We start from the raw sequence: 11,970 nt of genomic DNA, 5'->3' as shown, positions 1-11,970 counted from the left end.
CCATCCACCTGAAACAAGGGAAGTCAGTTGTATGTCTTCACAAATGTGTAATTAAAACACTGCGGCAGGTGGTTGCAGAAGGCGTTTGCTGGAGGAAAAAAATTCCTCCAGCACCTAAGCTTTGGTCTGAAGCATTGTTTTAGTTTCCTATGGCTACTGTAACAAATTACTATAAGGTAATAAACTTGTGTTGTGTACTTAAACAACACAAGTTTATTACCTTGTGTGCTATGTACTTAAACAACACAAGTTTATTACCTTACAGTGCTAGGAGTCAGAAGTCCAAAATCAGTCTCACTGACCTAAAGCCCAGGTGTAGGCAAGCTGGTTCCTTCCGGAGGATCTGAGGGAAGAGTCTGTTTCCTTGCCTTTATCTGCTTCTGGAGGCTAGCGGCATTCCTTGGCGCAGAACATTTTCCTCGCTTCATTCCAACCTCTTGCGTCCGTCATCACGTTTCCTGCTACTAACTGGGATCACCTGATCCCTGCTCTATACGGACTCTGTGGTTACATTGGACCCACCTGGATGCTCAGCCTAATAGTCCCACCTCAATAGCCTTAATCACACTTGCAAAGTGCCTTTCAGTGTGTAAGGTAACATATTCACAGGCTCCAGGGATTTAGATGTGGCCATCTTTGGGAGCCATTATTCAGCCCACCACAAGTGTCACAGCCATGGGTGGGAACAGGAGTAAATTGCACAACTGAAATACAATTGCTAATCCTTAAAGGCTGAGCTCTGAGTGGCTGCATTCTCAAAGACAAGAGAAGTCTTTGTAATTTAGATACCAACCCTGCCTCAGGAAGAAGATAACACATGTGAAGTGGGCTGGCCTGGGTTAGTGTGGCACTCAGGTCACCACAGGACATTCACATGGACCAACACAATTCCCAGGACTGGCACCATGTAAGGAGAGAATACTAATAGGGCCCAACAGACACCTCCCAATACCAGCCAACTTGACATTTTAATGAGTAATTGACACCAGATTCTCAAATATAAAGAGCACCTAGCATGTTTAGGATCTTTGTGGCTTTATTTTACAATATATAAACTGAAATGAAAGCTGTGTTCTCCACGGTGTTCTTAATTATTTCTTCTTGTTGTTTTTATAGAGCTCTGGGTAGGGAATTCCTTTAGATCTTATTTGGCAAGTAACCTGACCAAAGGTCCTAACTAAAGCTGGTGGTCACCATACCGAGGTCCAAGGTGGCACTGAGGGTCAGTGCCACACATGACAGTCCTGTTGACTGTGCCTCCCGTTCCGAATTCAGGCATGCTGAGAGGCCCTCATTAGCCTGAATATCTCTCCAGCCACACCTGTCACAAGACTGTAAGTCAAAATCTGTTTCACATCAAGCTTGGCTTCCAAATGAGGTCTCTTTGAATACAGACTTGTCCTCTTTGGTCACGTGGCCATGAACAACTTACTTAACTCTTCTGAACATTAGTTTCATCACCTATAAAATATAGATAATAATCTATATTTTAAAATATATCTATAGTATATCTTGCAGATTATTATTACTGTAATGGATAAAGTAGAATTATAAATAATGTTGGAGCATAGCATTCAGTGAATAGTAGCTATTGTTATTGATATGTTTTTCTGACCTGTGAAAATGGGACAATGATATACACAAGATTGTTGTAAGAACTGAGTGAGATACCTTATGTTAAGCACCTGACACAGTATCTGACACTTAGAAGATGCTCGTAAGGATTCATTCCCAATCCCCTCTTTCCCTGCATGCTCACAATTACTCTGTTGAGGTTATCAAAAAGGGAGAACCATCAGCTCCAGGAAACTGCTGTCAAAATCAACCTTTCACCTGAGACAACCCTCCACCCCACCCTATCCCTCTCCTGCTGGTTCAGAGGCATAGACTCATTTTTCAGAGTATCTCAACGTGTACCCCTGCCCTTAGCCTGCCCCTAAGGAGACAGGGAAAACTGTTTCCAATGGGACAGGACACTAAGGTGTACAAGAAGGTATCTACTAAGGGCCTCTTATTGAAAGATCCTATGAGTGACAGAAACACAGCTTTATCAAGCTTAACAAGAAAAAGGTGGAGTGAGAGATTTGTTGACTCATATAACAGAAAAATCCGGTAAGCATATCTGGTAAATATGACTGGATCCAGGTATTTAAAAGATGTCAAGAATTGTCTTGCTCCATCTCTTTACTTTGCTTTCCTCTGTTCTCTTTCTCTTTGTCAAGAAGCAGTCTCCCTCAGGGTGGTCGCTGATCACCAGCTTAGCACAGAGAGAGCCTCTTTCTCAATAGTTCCAACAAGATCTGTAGGCCAAAATTCACTGAACCATTTTGAAACAGGTAACCATCCCTAGACCAGTCACTTAGCCAAAGGAATGTAGCATGCTTTAGCCAGGCCAAGGAACATGCACACCCTTGGAGCTCAGATATATATGTTGAGGGGAAGAGGAAGTAGTATCAGCTCCCACTTGAATTCCATGGATTGAGAGTTGGGGGATGAGGAGTTTGCCAAAACAGTGCTAGGATTAAAAGAAGTAGAAGCAGATGCTGGGGAAGCAAAATCTTCCAGAAGACCTAAGATACATGGGGCCTGGGTCAGCCTGGCAACATGAGGTCTCCAGGCCAATGTAGCAGGCCCTGGAGGTGGGAGGAGAGACATGTAATTTCTAAGCAGCTCTTCAGGTTACAGTTCTTGCTTTGTCTGCCTGTTATTAAGTGGATTACCACAACCCATCAGCCTTTCAAAACAGTTCCTACAATGTCCATGGTTTTTTTTATAAAGAACAGCGTGCTATAAAGAGCACTTTAGAAGAGCTTACATTCTCAGAATGTGAATCAAGGTCTGGGTTAAGCCAGACGAACAGACATTTGACCTTGCTGCTCTGTCATGGACAAGCAGGGGTGAAATGAAGGATATGAGCTGAGACAGGTGGGCAGAAGGAGATCAGAGAGCTGATAACCTCCGTGCTTGAGTCACCTTGTTTCTCAAAGGATGCTCTGAAAATGGATAATAAAAACAAGAAAAGAATCTTAAAAATCAGTTTGTTGATCAGTTTATTGTGTGGGTCCCCACTGAACCTGACCACATTGAAAATGGTCACTTGTTCCTGACTCAAGGCATCCCATCTCCTAATCAGCCCTTAATCCCTAGTAGCTCTCCAGCTACTTCCATGGTTACTGAGTCCCCTTCTTTTGAACAACCAAGGGCCTCAGGAAAGACTAAATAAATTATAACCATTAGTTCCTTTTATCTACTGCTTTATTTCAAGGACTTCTGACAGGTTCAAGAAACATAATTTTACTCACTCCCAAGGCATGCCAGCTTGTTCTGTTCAAATTCCACCCAATTTGAACAATCCCTTGCTTTAGAAGACTTTTGAGTGATTCTGTTTGCGTTGTCTGTCTCCTTACAGAGGAGTTATATCATCAATCTGTAATTCCCAAGGATAAGCCAAGGATTCTGCTTTGGCATCTGCAGTGTAAAATAAATGTGGCTTAAATTAAAAATAGAGCAAAGTTCTGACCTGTTTGGCCATGGCTCTACATAGCCTGCTTTTCAGGATGAAGTGGTTTTGCACCAAATTGGCAAGATAGCCAAAAATATGCTTAACCCTGGCCACACATGAAAATCATTCAAGGAAGTTTTCTAAAATAACCAGGCCTGGGCTTCGCCCCAAACCAATTAAACACACATCTTTGGATTTTGGGCCTAAGTTCCAGAATTTTCTTTCAAGTGTGCAGAGGAGTTGAGAACTACTAGGAGAAGATGTTGGGGATCTCGGGACATTGAGTCCAAGTCGGCATTTATGATTCATCTTCAGGCCGGTGTCACCTGAGAAAAAAGTCTGAGGAGCTGTGAGTCCCATTTACCGTGTCTTGAGTATGTAAGGAGTACAAGTTTATGAATTAAAGGATCTTGAGTCAGCTTTAAAGGAGGTCAAATTTCCGTGCTCATGAGAAAAAAAAAAAAAAAAAAAAAAAACCAACTCTGTCCAGTCATAAAGAAGGACAATGACCGATAGAGGAAGTTTGTCACAAAAAGTATAAAAGATCAGACCATCTGGGTACAATCAGCAAAATCTTGCAGTGACAACATGTCAACATGTTCACTCTTCTCAGACTTGGATGCTCATTTGCTATATGCCCTTGGATACATCTAGTACCCTCCCTTGCCAAGTTTACTAACTTAAGGAATGAGCATGGCCTTCGTAGTACTTAAGAGATCCTTTAAAGAAACAAGAGGCATTCACCATTATCTAAAACTAACTTTTGGCCTATAATAACTGAATGAAAAAGCAGTCAGCAGAAGTTAATGGAAGAGAGGGGCAAGTCCTCCTAATAAATGCTACCTTTACCTCCCTCCCCATTGCTTTAATTCTGTTACTTAAAGAAACAAGGTACAAAAATTCTGGAAATGCAACAAACTAGGTAGAGAATATAAGGCTCCCTCAGTGCACTGAAGATAAATACTTTGAAAAGTAAGCTAATCCAGAGATACTCAGAACTGAATTATGTTCGGGGTAAATTGAAGATTCAGAAGTCTTAATCTGTTAAAAAGTGTAAAAACCCACAAGTTTTCAAAGAGCACCCAGATCTACAGATGTATTTGTGTGTTGTCAAAATTTCTTTTTTTGTTACAGAGAAACAGGAAATAATAATAAAACTGAAGTGGAGGAGATGGTATTAACAATTGCAAAGCCACTTGACAATGAAAACTAGCACATAAAAACTAAACAATAGGCCAGGTGCAGTGGCTCACACCTGTAATCCCAGCACTTTGGGAGGCCGAGGCGGGTGGATCACAAGGTCAAGAGGTCGACAGCATCCTGGCCAACGTGGTGAAACCCTGTCTCTACTAAAAATACAAAAATTAGCTGGGCGTGGTGGCATGTCCCTGTAGGGCCAGCTACTCGGGAGGCTGAGGCAGGAGAATCGCTTTAACCCAGGAGGCGGAGGTTGCAGTGAGCCAAGATCACACCATTGCACTCCAGCCTGGTGACAGAGTAAGACTCTGTCTCGGAAAAAAAAAAAATAAAATAAAATAAACAATAATATACAGTGAGAAAGACTAGAGTCAAGGTTGACATACCAATGCATCTTGGCATTTATTCTTTCAGAGTCTTCAGTACTCCTAAGACAAGTAGCTGAGAAGGTGGACTTAAACTCTTTTTTTTTTTTTTTTTCTGTGAGATGGAGTTTCACTCTTGTTGCCCAGGCTGGAGTGCAGTAGCACAATCTCGGTTTACGGCAACCTCCGCCTCCAGGGTTCAAGTGATTCTTCTGCCTCAGCCTCCCAAGTAGGTGAGATTACAGGCGCCTGCCATCACGCCTGGCTAATTTTTTTTTTTTTTTTTTTTTGTATTTTTAGTAGAGAGAGGGTTTCACCATGTTGACCAGGTTGGTCTTGAACTCCTGACCTCAAGTGATCCGCCTGCCTCAGCCTCCCAAAGTGCTGGGATTACAGGCGTGAGCCACTGCACCCAGTGGACTTAAACTCTTTATGTGAGCTCCATTATCAGAAGGACAGAACCTGGGAAGCAAGCTGGTTAATTCCTTCTAGGCCTAAGGACCTAGCCCTAGTGAGCAATGTTATTTTGATTCTCAGGAGTATAATGAGCAACTGGGGTGCTCTTCATGTGCAGGTAACGGAGACGGAGCAAAGGCAATTCATTTCATAATTTAAAGACCCCTGTGTCAAGTATCAATGTATAGACATTGTACCTTAGAAGACAATCTAACTCTTAGACTTAGTCCCATCAAAACAATGATTAACATCTTATGCCCTCTTTCCTTCCTTCTTCCGTTCACTCTTTCAGGAAACAAATATTTCTTTTCTATTGTGTGCCAGACTGAAGAAAAGTATGATGGATACACAGCTTAAAAAAAACAACAAATTCCCTTCATTCCAGGAGTATGGTAAGAGTTGTGATTAAGGAATGCCTAGAATGCAATGAGAGGGAAACCTAACACAGATGTGAGGGTCAGGAAAGGCTGTACACAAGTATCAACTGAGCCGAACACTGAAGAAACGAATACCATCCCCCCAAAAACTGGGAAAGTGCATTCTAAAGGGAGCATTTATACAATATTAAGGGATGTCCTTTGATTGGGAAGAGCTTCCAAGCATTCCAATATGGCTGCAGTATGAAGAATTTAAAATGAGAGATGGGCGAAGCTAAAGGGGCGGACCAAATCAGGAAGGGTTTTGCAGGCCTATTACAGAGTTCAGATTTTACCCTGAAGGTAATGTGGAGCCACTGGAGGTTTGAAGCATCGTGTGATGAATAGAGCCACGGAGTGAGGGATGGATTGGAAGATGGAGAAAATGGAAATGAGAGGCCAGTTAAAAATGTTCATTACAGGCCGGGCGTGGTGGCTCACGCCTGTAATCCCAGCACTTTGGGAGGCCGAGGCGGGCGGATCCTGAGGTCTGGAGATCGAGACCATCCTGGCTATCATGGTGAAACCCCGTCTCTACTAAAAATACAAAAAATTAGCCGGGCATGGTGGCAGGCGCCTGTAGTCCCAGCTACTGGGGAGGCTGGGGCAGGAGAATGGCGTGAACCCAGGAGGCGGAGCTTGCAGTGAGCCGAGATCGCACCACTGCAGTCCAGCCTGGGCGACAGAGCGAGACTCCGTCTCGAAAAACAAAAAAAAAATGTTCATTACAGCAAAACTGTAATCAAGGAAATCGAGGGTCTCCAAGACAGGAGTGAGGAGGGTAGAGCAGAGGGGCAGGGGACACTCAGAGGGACACGGCACATGGAGACTCAATGGAAGCGGGACTGGGCAAGGCCCAAGTTCTGCCTTAAATGACTGGTAAGTGATGGAAATAGAGAAACCTCAGAGGAAAAGCGCATCTGGGGCAAGATCAGTGAGTTCCATTTTAGTATTAGTTGTAAGCTGGGTTTCATCAGCAAGTGAATTTGTCAATCGGGGGCTGGGAAGAGAAGCATCTACGGGCTGGAGGTAGATGCAACTGCCCATGGAAGGCATGTTTATGGGATGGAAACATAGTCAAGGCCAGAATCCTCTTTCTGGGAATATATGGGTTGACAGTGATGAAATGTCTAAAGACTAATAAGGAACTTAAAGCCCAGCAAACATTTCAATGTGCCAGTGCTGGCTAGCATTTATTAAACATTTTTCAGGTGCCAGGCAGTGCATGGCTGTGCATGAGTGATCCTCATTTAATCCTCAAAAAAAGGTTGGGGTAGGGTTCCTCCATTATTATCCCCATTTTTCAGATAAGTAAAACTGAGATTTATAGAACTTAACAAACTAGACCAAAGTGATGCATTAACTGGCCTAAAGTGAAGGAGCCAGGTTTTAAACTTCATTTTATCACTCAGCAGAGTACAAAATCTTAACTAATGTGTGGTGGTTCAATACCACATACTACTTGCAAAAAAGAATTTTTCTTTTTCTCTGCTCTTTGCCAAGAAAAGTGGTATAATTTTAAAAATCAAACTTTAAAATAACAAACTTAATGATTTGAGGGCTAGGAGAAACAAGAAAAAAGACATGGTTCACTAAGATCACATCAGAAACTGCCTTGGCCACAGCCTGCCTGTGTTGTGGGGCGGGGGGAAAGGACAACGTGGAGAACAGATGTCAGTCAGTACAATTCTTCCTTTCTAGATGTGACAAGTGCAAGATGATATTTTAGTCTACTTCATGCCACATAGGAAAGACTCATGCAGAATGGGTGGTCCAGGGACCAAGATGCCAAAGAACAATAAACTTTAAAGGCAGGGTGGAACTTTGCCAAAAGGGCTTATTTTCTTCAGCGAATCATCAAAAAAGAAAGTGCCTTTTCAATTCCTTGACATCAGACAAGATGGTTCTCACATGTTTTTTCCTTTTCTTTTTTTTTTTTTTTTTTTTCCCCTGGAAATCTGTATCTCAGCAGGGAGGTCTGGGCTTGGGCCTGGTTTTGTTTTCCACAGCTTGCAGTGTTCAGACACAGGCTCGGCAGGAGCCTGACCTCATCTCAGAAAGGGGGTCCTTGAGGGCAACCGTGCTGATGCAGCCTTCCACAGAATCCCACAAAGGATTTGTGTTTTCCTCCTTCATTTCACATGGCTGACTGGAGCCAATCAGCTCATGGAGCCAATCAGCTCAGGAATTGTTTTTTTTTTATTTTTTTTAAGGTGAGTGTTTTTCTTCTCTTCACTAAACACAAGACTGACCAATATTTCTCTCTGTTTGTGTGGGTCTCATTTTCTCATTCTCCGTGTATATGTGTGTCTCATTTTCTCTCTCTCACTCTCCCACACACATACATATGAACACATACTCCTTCCTTTCTAGCACAATATTATTGCCTTGATGAAGAGTGTAGTGAAGCTGAAAACAAATGCAGAAAGTGACAGAGACACAAGCATGTGTCCAATTAGCAATAAGAAAATTATAAGCACTGGTGGTGACCACTCATGTTGAACAACCAGCTCAGCAAAGAGCCTTGCTCCACATCTCGCTGATCTAATTAGAACCACTCATGCCACGAGTGACCTGCCTTCTGCATTTTCCACATGCTGCAGTGCTCATGCTCTCTCAGGCGTTAATGAGGGACATGGAGCCATCAATAGTTTTCATTAAGCCACAGACTCGCAAGCTTGTCAGATGTACCATATTTTATCAATTCTACAACAAGCTTCTCTGCCCACATTTTAACATCTTTAAAATCACAATATGCCTCAGAATCAAGGCAATCATGATATGGTTGTCATTGCCTCTGAGTGGCAAACTTGGTCACCGCTGTTCATATTGTCATAGTTTCAACTGAGTTAAATATGTGGTTGCAAAATGGGTGTTGGGGTTCAGTGATGTTTAAAAGTTCCTCAAAATGTTATCCTACATGTTGGCATTCAAACAATGAGCTATTGTGTATGCAGAAAGACGAACAGGGCTGGGATGTAAATTTTACATTTGTGAGGCAAATTGTTGTTGTTATAGGAACAAACGCAATTTCATACTTTCTCACAAAGCAAAAACAAATGTTTTCATAACACCTAATAAAACAAAAAATCCACAAAAAATGAAGCAGTTACATATGCTCCACACCAAGCAATGCAACGGAAGGTAAGAGTAATTGCCAGGTCTCTCACAAGAGAGGAAAGAAATTTCCAAGGAGTAAGGGGCCAGTGTTACAGACTCAAGAGTCATGCAACTACTGTTAAGATATTATGTCAGAATTTAAAATAACTTTTTAATCTTAGAGGTTCATAAACTAGTAGTACATCTAGATAGTTTCTTAGGTTTCACGAAATGTAGTACGACCACAACTTTCACACCCAGGAAAACACATAACTCCCTTTAAAGTGCTTGAGAATTTGTAAAAGGGTGGCTCTCATTTCATGAGATAGTAGCCACTTGCTAACTTTGAGATAGAGCTAGCTTCCGAGCACCAAAAGGCATCACCACCCTGTAGCAGATGTGGTTGGTTGCCATCCCCTACCCTGTCTTTCTTGCTAACAGAACTTTGAATTGATTCAAGGCTTAGGGGTCTTGTGCTTCAGAAGAGACTTGGCCTTTCTCAGAGGATCTTCATAAATTGATCCCATCATGGTGATCTCAATCTCTTCTCTTTCCCACTGGTTTTTTAGAAGTGGGCCTGTAACCTAGTTCTGAGCAATGAGATGAGAAGGGATGAGAGTGAGAGGGTGGGGAAGATTTCTGGGATCTTTAAAAAAAGAAAAAAAACATGCATGAGAAGAAACCTCTTTTCTACAGACTCTGGGCTTGGTGATGCCTGGAGCTACTTTAGCCAACTTGAAACTATGAGGGAGGCTACCTGAAGAACCAAGTCACACACTAAAGATGGCAGAGAAGGAAAAGAGGGGGGTCCTGGGTCCTTGATGACATCACTCAGCCACTTTTTAACCAAGCCTAAAGCCTTAGCTTCTGGTTATGGGAGACACTAAGCATCTTTATTGTTCAGCCCATTGTTAGTAATTGAGTTTTGTGTTGCTTGCACCCAAAGACCCATAATTGATACAGTCCCATGTCCCCACTACTGCTATGAAGCCACCTTCTCATCTAGACTTTGTGAAACTCCCACTTGGGATGAATGAATAAAATATGGACGTTAAAGTAAAGAATATGAAAGCATGGTCAACTCTGAACTGAGCTGGACAGTCAACATCTACTAGAGTTTGTTCAACTCTATGGACCTCACATTTCTTGAGGGATGAGGGAGTCACATATTAAGAAAAACATTGACAAAATACAACTGGAACCTTTCCAAAAGAACAATCTGATATTTGTAATTTTATTGAATACATTCGTTGAATAAATTGCCAGAATGATAAAGTAATATCAAAATCATGTGAGAAAGAGAGGGTTGAAAATATTTTATCTCACGGGAAAAAGAACTTTTGTTTGGGATAGGGGAGCAGAGTCTCTTCCAGGAATTGAAGGAGCAGCCTGTATAAGAGGGATGACATTGTTTCTGAATGGCTCCAACGTGTAAAACTAGAATACAGTCTTGTATTAGAGTAATGGCAAAAACCACAATTACTTTTGCACCAACCTAGTAATTCATACATTCTATCAACAAAGTTTTACTGACCTAACAGTCAGAACCTGCCCTCATGAAACCCATAATCTGGTGGGGCAGATGGAAGACAAGCAAACAAGTAAATAAATTCTTACAAACTGTAATGTGTACAGGAAATAAAATAAGGTGCTGTAAGAGAGAAGAGGGAAGGAATTCTAAAGTAAATCACACAATAAGAAATGACATTTCTAGGCCGGGCACGGTGGCTCACACCTGTAATCCCAGCACTTTGGGAGGCCAAGGTGGGCAGATCACCTGAGGTCAGGAGTTTGAGACCAGTCTGGCAACATGGTGAAACCCCATCTCTACTAAAAATACAAAAATTAGCTAGGCGTGGTGGCGGGCACCTGTAATCCCAGTTGCTCGGGAGGCTGAGGCAGGAGAATTGCTTGAACCCAGGAGGCGGAGGTTGCAGTGAGCCAAAATCACACCACTGCACTCCAGCCTGGGTGACAAGAGTGAGACTCCGTCTCAAAAAAAAAAAAAAAAAAGAAAAGAAAAGAAAAGTAAATGACATTTCTGAGACAGTTATATTTCAACCTAGACCTAAACAATGAAAAGATGCTATTCAGAGAACAGGGAGAAGGACATTTCAGAGGACGTAACAGCAGGTAAAAAGGCCCTGAGGTAGAAAGAAACTGGCCTTAGAATCAAGGAAATTATGGTATGGTTGTCATTGCCTCTGAGTGGCAAATGTGGTCACCGCTGTTTATATTGTCATCCTTTCAACTCAGTTAAGTATGTGTTTGCAATAATAGGTATTGAGGTTCAATGAAATTTATAAGATCCTAAAAATATTGTTCTATATACTGGCAATCAAACAATGAACTATTGTGTATGCGGAAGGACACATTAAACAGGACTGGGGTGGAAATTTGACATTTGACATTTGGGCCACACTAAAGCAGCCAGAGTGCATGGCTGAATGAGGACATGGAGGAAAAGAAAGAACAGGAAAATGGTGAGGGGGCCCACATAGTAGAGAGCTTTAAGCCATCTAAAAATTTGAATTTTATTTTAAATACAAAGGAAAGCCATGCCATTAAAAGTTTCTAAAAAGTCGAATAATATAATTCAAATTAAATTTTTAAAAGTTCACTGGCTGTGGTCTGAAAATTAGTTCTTTGGGGGATGTCCACTGTTCCAGGAACTGCAGTGGTGGCAGTAGAGATGGAGAAAAAAGGACACTTTCATGACATATTTTTTAGTTATAATATAGGACTTGCCGACAAGGGCAGGGAGGATGAGTGAAAGCAAGAAATCAAGGGTGATTCCCTAATCTCTGGTTGAAACAAGTTGGGAGAAGGTGGTACCATTTATCAAGATGAAGAAGAAGGCTGAATGAAAAGGTCTGGGAGTGTGGAGAATGGAGTATTCCATTTTAGATATGTTAATTTAAGATGCTTGTGAAAT

This window comes from Pongo abelii, chromosome 2, assembly GCF_028885655.2.
Source record: "Pongo abelii isolate AG06213 chromosome 2, NHGRI_mPonAbe1-v2.0_pri, whole genome shotgun sequence".
In the NCBI taxonomy this organism is placed as follows: domain Eukaryota; kingdom Metazoa; phylum Chordata; class Mammalia; order Primates; family Hominidae; genus Pongo; species Pongo abelii.
The sequence above is the reverse complement of the archived record's forward strand: the minus strand, read 5'-3'. Positions refer to the sequence as shown.